At 39.9% G+C, this 12,568-nt stretch overlaps 1 protein-coding gene across 1 annotated transcript in view; it reads left to right on the top strand.

The window, feature by feature from the left end:
- The window catches only part of CUBN (cubilin), a 238,602-nt gene that overhangs the window by 70,088 nt on the left and 155,946 nt on the right, over positions 1 to 12,568 (top strand). The window lies entirely within an intron of this gene.

Genomic DNA, 12,568 nt, shown 5'->3' with positions numbered 1-12,568 from the left:
TTTTCTTTCCTTTTTCTATTACTTCTCTTGTTTCTTTCATTTTTTATTTCTTTGGTCCATGGGCTCATCTCTCCTTTGGAAGCCTGGCTCCCTATAACCTCAGGCCCATGACTGATGTGTGCAGTCATCACAGGCTAAGGAAATCGATCACCCCCTCCTAATGTTTTGGTCGCCTCTAAGTTAACAACCACTTCTTTGCCGACCAGAACTAGTCTAGTGTAGCACGTCTCTTCAGTATTTACTTTCTGAGAGAGGGAAGCATATGAAGAATTCATCAGATGCCATGCTTTTTCCAGGAAAAAACATCTGAGACATGTCCTCATGGTTGAAACGATCTCCCCAGTGCCACCCCTGTGTATTTCCTTTTGCTGCACTAGTCTTGATATATTTCCTTTGTAAAAAAAAAATAAAAAAATTGTAGTCTCTGCGGAGGAAGAAGCTAATGCTAAAGGATAAATCCCCTGCAAGTAGCTACTAAATCTGGCTGTGTTCCAGAACCACCTGGGGATCTTGTTAGAAAAACAGATTCTGAGACCCCATCCCAGACCTACTCAATCAACATCTCTGGGGATTCCTACTGAGAGTGGCCCCCACAAGCCCCGAGTACAAACCACTGTCTGCAGCCCACTTCTACTGTGACAGCACATTTTCACCTCACTTCAAAGCATCTCCTGGGATGTTATAAATATTTTAATAGGTATCCTCTTAACATGTACCTTTGAGTGCTACTAAATGTTTCTTTTTTAATAGGTCTTATTTTTCCATTGCTTTAGCTGAATTATATGCTTTGTCTCATCGAGTCCTGGCGATACTGTTATTATACTTATTTCATGTAAAAATGTCAGATTTACTTTGCAGTTTTTGAATTCTGATTCTAAATTCGTCCCCCTCCGCCTTTCCTTATCTGGCACCTTTGTCACTAGTGTCTTCCACCCTTTCATACCTTTCTATGCTTTTCCTTTTCCACTATCCTTTACCACGATTCCTTTTCCTCTCAGTGTCAAGTCCTCTAGATTATGTCAGTGACTTCTGTCGAATGCATTTCCCACTAATCTTTAGAAGATTTATTTCATCTTTTGCCACATCCTCTTGCTGATGTCATCGTGTTCACCAGATGTTTATATCATTGTTTATTTTTATTACACTCTCATGCCCTCCTTTCAATTACAACATAATGCATTTCAAATGAAAGGATGGACGAAAACATCACCAATGTTCTGAACCTTTCAGTCCTACAACCACTCATGTTTTGCTAGGTCTGCAGCCTAAACGACGTTTTCCATACTGGGACTGCGAAACATCAGGCCCCTGTGACAGTGTCATTAATGAAGCCAATACTAGCTGTGGTTACAGTGAACTCATAAATTCTCAGGTGCTTAATAAAATGTAAGTTTATTTCTCAGTCACATCAGAGTTCAATGCAGTTGTTCCTTTCCACGTGGTGATTCAGGAACCCAGGCAAAGGGGAAGTCAATTTGGGAAAACCACATAGCTGTTTGGGCCGTAAATGCACAGACAGACACCTAAGTTCTAGTAAATCTGGGAAATGCTGAATTAAACACAAACAAGGTTTGTTGTTTTCTGTTTTTGCTGTGGTGCCTCCTCAAGCTGTTACCATTATAAATATGCATTGTTCATTCATTTATCCATTCATTCAGTCATTCACATGTATTTTAGGCACGTAGGCTGTGGAAACATAATTGTTTTAGCATCAGTTTTCCTTGTCTTCATAGAGGAGACAGATGTTAATTGGTTTATCCCACAATACAGATTTAATTACAGGCTGTGTTAAGTGCTATCGGGGAATATTATTGGGTGCTCTGAAGATATGAAGTGAGAAAACTAAGTTCATCTGTGGGTCAGGGAAGGTATCCTGAGGAAGAATAAGTGAACCAGGTGTGGAGGAAGCTGGAGGTTTTACTAAGGGAAGTTGTGTTTGAACTTCAGAACTGGCAGAGATAGAGCCAGACGTTAGTTAGATTGGTAAGGACAAATTTTAATCAGTAATATATTAGCTTGGTGCAAAAGTAATTATGGTTTAAAAGGTTCAAAATAATTGCAAAAACCACAATTACTTTTGCACCAACCTAACACTACTGCAGTAGGGAAGAGGGTCTGGTATGAACTGAACTCGACTTCAGTTTATACAGACATGACTGACGTTTTAAAGGGAGAATGAGGCATTTGGAAGGGGAGCGGCAGCTGCTTGAGCAGAGTCAGGGAAATGAGAACTTACAAAGGCTTGGTCAGTGTAAGGCTGATTAGGTCAGCTGTGTCTGTGAGCTGGCAATGATGGAAGCTGGGATTCTTCCTCCCACAGAGACTGGGATCCTGGGATGATGACATTTTGAAGGAATGGTTTTCAGGTCCTTGGGAAAGACAGTCTTGAACTGTAGAAGATACATATACTTCTCAAAGGGACAGAGGAAAACTCACAATTCTAAGTCCTTTTCATTAGTGCTCTAAGAAAGGGTGGTCCGGGGCCTATTTTCAGGTGTTGGCTGGTGTTGGCAGCCTTGCTTTTTCTCAGGCAGGCACTTTAAGGGGGCTGGGGTCATCCTTGGCATGTGGCCTCAAGGTACTAGAAACTACGTTCGTGTTTAAGCCTCATGTGGGGGGATGAGTAATGAAATCACTTGCGCTGGAGTCTAGTTTTCATAGACCAAGTTGGAGACCTAGTCGAGACGAAGGCGTAGAGGAGCCTGACTAGATTTGGGTCAAGGAAAGAATCCTTGTCAGAACTCAGAGAAGACCAGGGTGGCTGAGGCCAAGCGTGAGGCTTCCAGGTGGGCAGGGACCAGTGACTGTAGAGCTTTGTGGGTACACACAGAGTTTCGGGGACCTCCCCAAGAGCAGCAAGAGATCTTTCAAGAGCGCAAGCAGGGAAATAGCTTGGATTGCCCAGACGGGCACTTTTAAAAACTCTGGTTTTAACAGTAAGTTGAAGGGAGGTAAGGGTAGTGGAGATGGGTGACAGAGATGGCAGTTCTTCACACTGCTGTGGAGGAGAATGTAATAGAAGGATTGGAGAGTACTAAGGGCTAAAATTGACAGAACTGGACAAATTACTGGATACGAAGGGGTAATACAGTGAAGGAAAGCAAGACATCGGGATACAGCCTAGTAGGATTGCACACAACCAGGAGAGATAATAGGGCCGCTCTGAGGGGGGAACACCAAAGGTGACATTCCGGGTAGATTAGTCTTTGCCCAGAATTCTAACTAACACCTTATTGGACATTTGTATTCCACAGAACATTCTTAGGGAAACATTATTCTAGAGATGTGTTCTGAATATTTTCCATTTTTATTCTCACATAAATGAATGACACTTTTAAGTTTGTGAGATATTAGAACATTCTCCTTCACGTCCCAGATGTTTATGTTGAGAATTACAATAATAAATGTCTACTGTTATAGACACTTTGATTGATATTATTGCTTGTCCTCATGATAGTCCAGGAATTACATATTTTTGCGCTCATTTAACAGACAGGAGAACTGGGACTCAGATAAGTAACGATGCTCAGGTTCCCACTGTCAGGAGGTGATGGAGCTCAGGTTCATGCTCAGGTCTGTCTAACCCGAGTGTGGACGCTGGAGCTTCCTGGATTCAAAACGTGGCTCCTCTTTCGCAGCTATGACCTTGGACGACACCGAATTTAACCTCTTTTCTCACATTTAAAAATGGAGGGAATAATGACACCTACTCATAAAATTGCTATAAGATCATCCACACACCTGGCAAATATTGAGTACTCAAGAAACGCTGATTGTTATTCCCCCACACTCCTTCTGGAAAGAGCACAAGTCTTGTGTGGCCATTCAGAGTCTCCCTCCAAACTTTCAGGACGTTTTTTTCTTTCTCAACCTTGTTACAACAGCCTCCTCTTGGCAATGCCATCTCCATTCCTCGTGCCCTGTCACTTGAGTGGCTGCTCCTCCCAGCGAGGTCTGGCTTCCACTCCCAGGCACAGCCTTGGTCTGTTTAGCAACTCTGACAGTGGTCTTTCTCTTCCAAGTTCCCTTACTCCATGAGTACAGCTCTGGGTAAGACCTGGATTTCCTTTATCCCTTGAAAGACTTTAATCCTGTCTAATAAGGGAAATGTAAACAGATGTTTGTATTTGCAGCACACATCACAGTTATTTGCAGGAAGACATACAGATTCTGTACTAGTCTCAGAAACAATTGCTTAGTTTTTGCTTTGAAGATAAACCACAGTTGGGAACAACTCCAGGCACTACTCTTTCTGTTGCACAGCTTTCTGTCTCCTTCTAGGGGTTTCACTGGAATTAGAATTGCTTAAACCAGCTCTCTTATTACTGTGGAATGGTAAAAGTGAACAAAGATTTAGTAATTCTTCTATTGCTCACTCACAGGAAATGTCTAATAGGCGCCCAAGCTTTCCTCTTGCTTTCTATCTGCCGCCTGGTTCATTGATGCATTTTGATGCTTCTAATGAAGGAAACAAGAAAATCTTCTTGAGGAGTTGATGCCTTTCAAAATGTCGAATTACTAAACTTCCACATACCTCAGTTTCCAGAACTCTAAAACGGAGATAACAATATGACCGGGTTATAGAGTTGCTGGGCGTTTTAAATTAGGCAAAACAAATAAAGGGCTGAGAATAATACTCAGCTGATAAATGTTATTTATTAAGTGCTAGGAAATATTGTTTATTATTTCAGCACAAACAGAATGTCATGGATTAATTTTTGCTCTCTAAACCATTTTGCAGTAAATGAAGAGCTATGGTTTCCAAACAGCCCTCGCAATTGTGGTTAGCATAGATTGGTCCCGTGTGTTGAAAGCAGAGTTTCCATCCCTCGGCCTCTCAGTTTTCCTACAAAAGCCACAGGAATTCTGTATCTGAATCTAAAGTGTGGTAGTTAAAATACTCATTGCCAGTTGGAGAAATGAAGAGAAGCAGATGAGATTGTATGTCTTAGCAGCAATGGGTCTGAGCTGACTTTCATCATTATGGCAGCTCCTCAAACGTTTCCTGGACAGATGAGTCATGCTTCCTGGAACTCTCTGTCAGAGAAAGTTTGCTTCTAGGACGCCTGGCATTTTGCTTAAAATTCAGAGGTAACTTATATCAATTCTGTGGACAACTGCTATTGAAAACCAGGCATAAAAAGTGACAACAGTATACCAAACAATTTAATTTATTTCTCTATACCAGATATGAGTCTAGCGTTGCACTAAGCATGATCTGGAGTCAATAGGCGTTAAGAACGAGTGTACCTATTGGTTAATTAAGCCAATACTTTGTAGTGTAATTTAATGTCACAAGAAGCATTTTATAAGACAGTTAAGACTCTAAAGCTGCCCGTGTAAAATGTGATATTTTTCATTATAAAAAATTAAAAGGAGAGATGTTTCCCTCAGTGTGATTAAAATCCCTGTCTTCAAAAGGAAATGCTGATTTTTCCTGACCGTCCCTCACAATGAAGAATTTTCATGCAATTACATTAACTTGCTGCAGTTAATGAGGCAAACACACCAGCCTTCCAAAAAGAGCCTTTGCTCTCAGATTCAAAAGAAACCCTGTGTGTCTCTGCTATTCTCTCAAACAGGAAGGACAGAATCAGGATGAGTAATAATCAGACCTATGGATAATTTCCAAACTACCCGGAAGCCACTAACAATTACATTAGATGCTTGTTCTATCCACACTCCCCTTCTTGGCCGTCCTCACTGAGCTCTGCTCCAGCCAGGCCCCAGGACGCCAGTGAGTGGATGGTCTCTTCCACCATCCAACAGGAACACTGCACAGATAAGAATGCAGAGATTGGCCAGCTAAATTTTAAAACTAGGAGTCATTGTTGGGGATTTCAGTTAATTCTAGTGTTTGTCTATTTTTTAAAATAGGAAGGATTTCCAACTGCCACATTTTAGAATGTTTGTTTAGAAATGTCCTCTTTACTCTTCAGTTACTATTTATTTAACGGGCCCTCGTTTCCTGTTCTCCCTGAGTGGGAAGTGGCTGCTGCCTGCCGGTGCTCTGGGTCCTTCCCGCTCCAGGTTCTATGATATCAACTGGATTCCTCCCCGTGTCTGAGTCCATCTGTAGCAGGTGGCTTTTAGGGGGCAGAATACATTGTTTTAAATGTTTAGTGTTTCACTCTGGCAGTACAGTTTGCCGAGGGAAGGCGGCGGTTCATGGAGTTAAATGCTCATGTACACACAGGAGAGCACGAGTGGCTTTCAAAGCATTTCACTGCCCACTAGGGAGGGGATTAAGCGTTTATGCTCCATCAGTGACTGTAGCAGCTTCTGATTGTAAGAAGTCTGTAGTCCCTGAACAGCTGAAGGAACTCTTTTTAAATAAAGAATTAGTCTCATTAATAATAATAACCTAATTACTATAAAAAGGAAGCATTAGGTACAAAATATAGATTTAAATTAATGCTGGAGAGTCCCTTGGATAATAACATTTTAATGGACTCATTTTCATGCATAATTTTGAGATATGTATAAAAGACTATGGAGATAGACAGTGTAATATTTTTAGTAGACTAGCTGGGTATCTGAGAACCTAAAAGGGTATGGAATTTTGAGATTGGAAAAACATTACCAGTGCATAGCTACATTGCTATATTAATGGGTCACCAAAGATAATGCTTTAAAAATAAGCTTATCTCATCACACGGGATATAGTCATGGCAGGAAATTTGGAAAATCTAGATAAAATAAAAATAACCTAAATTACTTCACAACTAATAATATTTGGTGGTATTTATTTCCTGTAGTCTCTCCCTATGTATTTATTTTATTTTAATATTGAAAGGGGATCATTCTGTACATACTATCCTATAATGACTTTATCCCAGGTATCAATAGCTTATGAATGTTTCTCCCTGTTAGGAACTATGCCTTACCATTTACAGCATTGCATAGTCAATTATCACAATGCAGCTACCATTGCTGTGGAACATTTAGAATCTTTTCAAATTCCCACCGTTATAAATAATGCTGAAATAAACATCTTTGTAGTTCAATCCTTGCACACATCCATGATTAGACCATGATTTAAAAAAAAAAAAAGAAAAAACCCACTCAGCCTCTGTGGCTTCTAAAATGAGTAATATGGAGGAAGCAGAAATAAAATGTGCATGCACCATTAAGAGGAGACAGTCACCAGCCACCACATGGAAGGGAGGCTATCTGGTCTGTGTGTGAGACAGACCTCTAATTCTGGGTGACACGAAGTAACTCAGAATGTGGTCTTTTCGATGGGTTTCATGCTGTCATGCAAAGCCCAGCATTATGAGTAATTGTTTAATTTTGGATGGGTCTTTCACATTTCCTGCCCCACCCTGCCAGCACATGGCTGCTTGGCTTTTCCTGTGCCTTGGGGAAGATGTGTGTCTGTGTGCTGGAGTACACAGTGGATGGCCATGTGTCTAATGGAGGAGGCTGCCTCCTGGGGCCATCACAGAGCCATCTAGAGTCTCCCATACTCTGCTTATTAGCTTTCCTCTTCAACATTTGTCTAACTGATGCTCCACAATTTGATTAATTTTTATTCCCTTGAGTTTTGCTCATCTATGATGGGATCCTTTTACTCTATGATTCTTGTTTGGCAATTTCCACTATTGTTACAGAAACAGTTCAAAGCCCTTCAAATTTAAAGTAAACTCTGAATGTTTCAAGTTTATCCAGGGGATTTGTGTGTGAACTTCAGCAACAACAGTCTCAATGACTACTCTAATAAAGCAGTTCCAACAGGTCCTGTTACAGTTGTTTTTCAGTGTGGGCAAAATCTGAAGAGGGGCTCCAAGAATTCACCAGCCCTCGCCCCTTTGGAGCTCCAGTGGCTAAGCAAGTAGAGCTGCAGGCTGGCTGGACAGGAAGGGAAGAGGAGGCTGCAACAGGAAAAAGCACGTATAGGGCCCCTTTCCTTACCAGTCGTCTCTCCTCTATCCACCTCACAGGGCAGCCCTGGCAGATTTCCTCATGTGCTCTTCACTGCCATCCTCTGTCATGATCTACCATCTCCCTCCACCCCGACACACACACCATGCTCACATTCCCCTCCACAGTGTGATTTCTCTAGGACTGGGTGCCCCACATATCTGGAAAGACTTCAGTCTCCACATATCACTAGGTCATCACAGATAGTGACAGGCTGCGAGCAATGGCCGTCCATCTCCTCACAAGTGATTCATTGATTCATTGCTTCCCTGTCTGGTCAATCAGGGATGGTTTCTGTGCAATGCTGTTCATGAGCCAGCTCAAGTTCTCAGTACCCATCCTATTTTTTTCTCTCACAGCTATTTCTGGAGTGGTTTTTTTGGGGGAAAATGTTGGTTCCCTTTGCCTCTGACCAAGACTTAGAATAACATTTTGAGCACATTCCACATGCCAGGCCTCACACTCAACCTATTACATGATTTGTCTCATTAGCTATTTACAACCTATGAGAACCATCATGATGGCAAATTTATAAAGCAATTTTAATGAGAGAGGTGAAGTAGTTTTCACAATATGATATGTTCATCAGATTCTAGAGCTGGACTGGACTGTGAAACTAGAGCCTGACACTGACCACACTTGAATATACCCTAGTATGTTCCTGCAGTGAAATTACTTCCCTGCTTCCAAGTTGAGTTGTAATCTTCTATGAATGATATTGACTTCCGAAAACCACTCTATGAATTCATTAAGTCTAGTTCTCTGAAATTGAGCTGTTTTCCTTACATTGACTAGAATTTTTGTTCTCTACAGATGGCAGAGGATTCTCTACTACACCTAGAATTCTCCCTTATGGCAGATACATTATTTCAATTACATATTAAATCTAAAAGATAAAGTTTTTGGAGTTCTTAAAGATTTCTAATAGGAAACGGACTCATTTTTTTTTCCAGATGTTTTTCCATATTTTAATGACATTGTTCCAAAAACGCTCTTATTTCCTTTATGTACATGGACTATATTTCATTGGTTCTTAGAATGAATACTCCACTATAAAAAAATATATATTTTTTTTCTTCGAAAAAACTTTCAAGTAAATAAGAAAAACAATATTTTGAAAATGTGTGAATTAGATGCCGATCTAAAATAGAAAGGGATGAGTTTTAGTTGTTACTGTGTTTCTAAAGTGGGTTTAGAAGTCACTGTACAGCCCAAGCTCATACTTATGGGATAATTGGTTCTAATTTCATTCACTCCAGTTACAAATTTTCAAAATCAAAAACAGTTTAGCAACACAGAGGCACTTGAAAAGCTCATTTCTGTTCTGAGAGCCCTTACAGTTCACAGAATTGATTCGCACTGAGGGAACAGGTGGAGGTGCCCATTGGCTGACTCTGGGGTCCTCCAGACTTGAGGTTCAGTGACTCCTAAAGTATCCTCAAAATCCTTAATCTTACAAAAATTGTAAGCTATGTTTTCTTTCAGTGATGTTTTCATATTAATATCTACTGCCTTGTATGTATGGGTCCTTAATATTTAGGAGTCCACGAATCATTTCATATTGCAATTGAAGCCTGAAGTCACTAATGTACCAAATTGTCAAACCCATGCAAAGGAAGTAGATAGAAATTGGTAAATGTGGCTAGGCAAGCGATTTCCTTCCTCTTTGAATGTCCTAAGCGTGGTTGAGATATTTCAGGCTGGGGGAGGGACCTAAACCATAAAAATCCTAAATGAATAGTCTCCTTAAGGGAATAACTGAAAACATTCTACAAAAGAGGTCTTGTGTATATACATAGCCACATTTGAAGATACATGTAACGGCTAACTTGAAAATACAAGCATCATTTCAGGTGTTTATAAAAGTACCTCTAAACACAGTTATACAAATTATTTGTGCATATTCAAAGTGAGAACATCAGTCTTTCTCTTCTTAATTTCTACTAGTTTCCTTAATGTGGACTTAATTTCAAACTCAGATATTTGTGCAGACCGAGTGGATCTTCAGGCTTTTCAAAAGCAAGAGAATCAAATCTACCCTTAGCAGGACCAGTGCTTGCCAGTAGTTGCAATGAGTCACAGCTGGAATGTCCTGTGGTTAACATTTTGCTCTGAAAACAGAATCAGAGGGCTCCAACTGGTTGCCATGGTAACCAGTATTTGTGTACTTTGAAAAATGACTGTTCCTGTTTTGTGTGGTAAATTTACGCGGGAATGAATTATAGAGGTGACATTAGCCATCTGTGTGAATACAAACAAAAAAACCTGATTTAATTAAGTGTAAACTTTAGAAGGACATAAAATTGAGGGTATGGAATTTTTTTTTTTTTTTGTGTACAGAGGTATTGTTCTATACTAATTAATTCATTAATTTATTTGACATTATATTTAAGTATTTTAGTCAATGTCTATTTGATGTTTATTTTTATGCATCATTCTCTCCCTTCCAAAGGCAAAAAGAAACTAATTGTCATTCATCAGGGCTGCCCCCAAACCCACTCCCTTTTCCCCTGCCCCCCATCCCATTTACAATGTGTTATTTAAGAACCACTGGAATTCAGGGGCTCTCTCTCCTTCAATGAAGTAATCCCATCCGGAAGGAAGAAAAAAAAAAAATCCCTTCCAAGTCATGTGAAAATGTCAGGTTTCTTAACCTTGCTGAGCTGGAAGGCAAAAATACTATACTACTTATGACCTTGAATAGAATCTAAAATATGGTTCCTCCAAATGTCACTAGCTAGTATTTCAGAAGATCCATTAAGCTTAGAGCGATTACGGTTATAGGGAAATCTTACCTTATGTTTTGTTGGATAAAAATGAAATAATTAAAGGTTTAATCACTGAGCAAAAATCCAGAGTTAAGAATGAGCCTTTTGGAGTGGAAAACAGTAGAGTGTTTTCTTGCTTAGTATGCCTCTGCTTGGGAACAGTGCGTTTATTTTGGTATTAATTAGTTCAGAATTGGAGCTCATACCCTGGATTTAATAAAAGTGAAGCTGAGAAAAATACCCTCCAGTGAAGCAGTAATTTAGCAGTAAACAGATTGCAACATGCATGGGTCTCCTCCCCCACGTCCACCTCCTACATTAGTTGGTCCGGCCTGAGGTCTGAGGCCAAGTGCTTTTGTTGGTGTTCCCCCTTCTTTTTATGTTGCTTCCATTCTCTCATTCTCACTCCATCATTATGGCTTCTGTCAAATATCTAGACTATTAGAAACGTGATTATAAACATACACATTTGAAGCAGCAATATTCAAAATAAAATAAAATAAAAAGGAGGCTGAAGTGATAAGCCTAAAAAATAAATCTCATCTTTATTCATTTGCTTAAAATGCTTAGGTTTCATACTTAAGAGCAAGTGATGTAATGACTTCTGAGTTTCTCTTTTTGAATCTCAACTGACCTCCCTGCCACGTCTCACAAGCATGTATGTCTATTGAACAGCCAGTTTTCAGAACGCTGAATGAGACAGGCCACGATTTATAAATCTGAAATTTATTATGACCTTGAACAGCTCCTGCCTGGTCCCGCCTTCACAGAATGACCACAAAAGATCCACACCCTTTGCTGCCTAAAGGAACACGCTGAAATTCAGGACTGCAAGACCCTGATATGTATCTAATTCTTCAAGTTTCAAGCAATAGTGCAGATCAAGTCTCATTAAAATAAATGCAGTTGTGGGGAAATCATTTTGTTCATTCACAGGGGATGTATTAGGGCCTGCCCTGCACTGGCCAGTGAGGGGGATTCCTAGGTGATCTGGGCTCTAAGAAAAGCCATAGTCTGTAGGGGAGATAAGACACATGTGCCTATAACTAGAATGAAAGAAAAGGTGACCATTCCCACACAGAAGCACAAGAGCTAAAGGGTTTCCAAGGAAACCTTCCTATGACTGGCTGCTCTAGGGATTAGGGAAGGCGCCATGGAGGTGCTTTGTAGAATTTGATTATAAAGTTTTTCATGCTCCACTCAGTATGTTTCCAGCAGTATTTTATATCATAACTTTTTTTATACCATAACGTTTTAGTAAATGAAAATAATTTGGTCAATTTGGAATTTATTGAATCCAGATGATACATTTTCCCACGGACACATGCAAACACATACACTCACACATACACTTGCATATGTGTACTCTGCAAGAGAATAATCAAGGCAATCCATGAGTCTCTGCTCAGACACCTTCCATTTTGTTGTCATGGGCAGTTCATACCAAGGGTAACTGGAACAAAATGTTTAAAGTGACATTAGGGGATTAAAAGAATATATAATGGGCTGAGTCATGAGGAAGCCAATCTTTCTGGATTATCTTTCCTGCTTGAAGAGATACGGCAGAGAGGTTTATTTATTTACTTTTTTAGTTTAGGGGTGTGTGTCTGATGAAATCATTAAATGAGGCTGGTAAAGGATGAGCAACAGGATGTATAAATACCTCAGTGGGAAAATAGGCATAAACCTCAGCAAAAAAGTTCCTAGAAAATAAATGTAAATGGCCAATCGACATGAAAAAGTTCAACCTCAAAGTAACACAAATGAAAATAATTACAAAAACATGCACAAATTTCAGTGTCAGAACCAACTTTAAAAATGAATAGTCATAGTTGCTAATGTTCTGTTGTATAAAATGTTTCTGTAAACTGCTGGTG

The sequence above is a fragment of the Rhinolophus sinicus genome, linkage group LG02 (genome assembly GCF_036562045.2).
Source record: "Rhinolophus sinicus isolate RSC01 linkage group LG02, ASM3656204v1, whole genome shotgun sequence".
Lineage (NCBI taxonomy): Eukaryota > Metazoa > Chordata > Mammalia > Chiroptera > Rhinolophidae > Rhinolophus > Rhinolophus sinicus.
The sequence above is the reverse complement of the archived record's forward strand: the minus strand, read 5'-3'. Positions and strand labels throughout refer to the sequence as shown.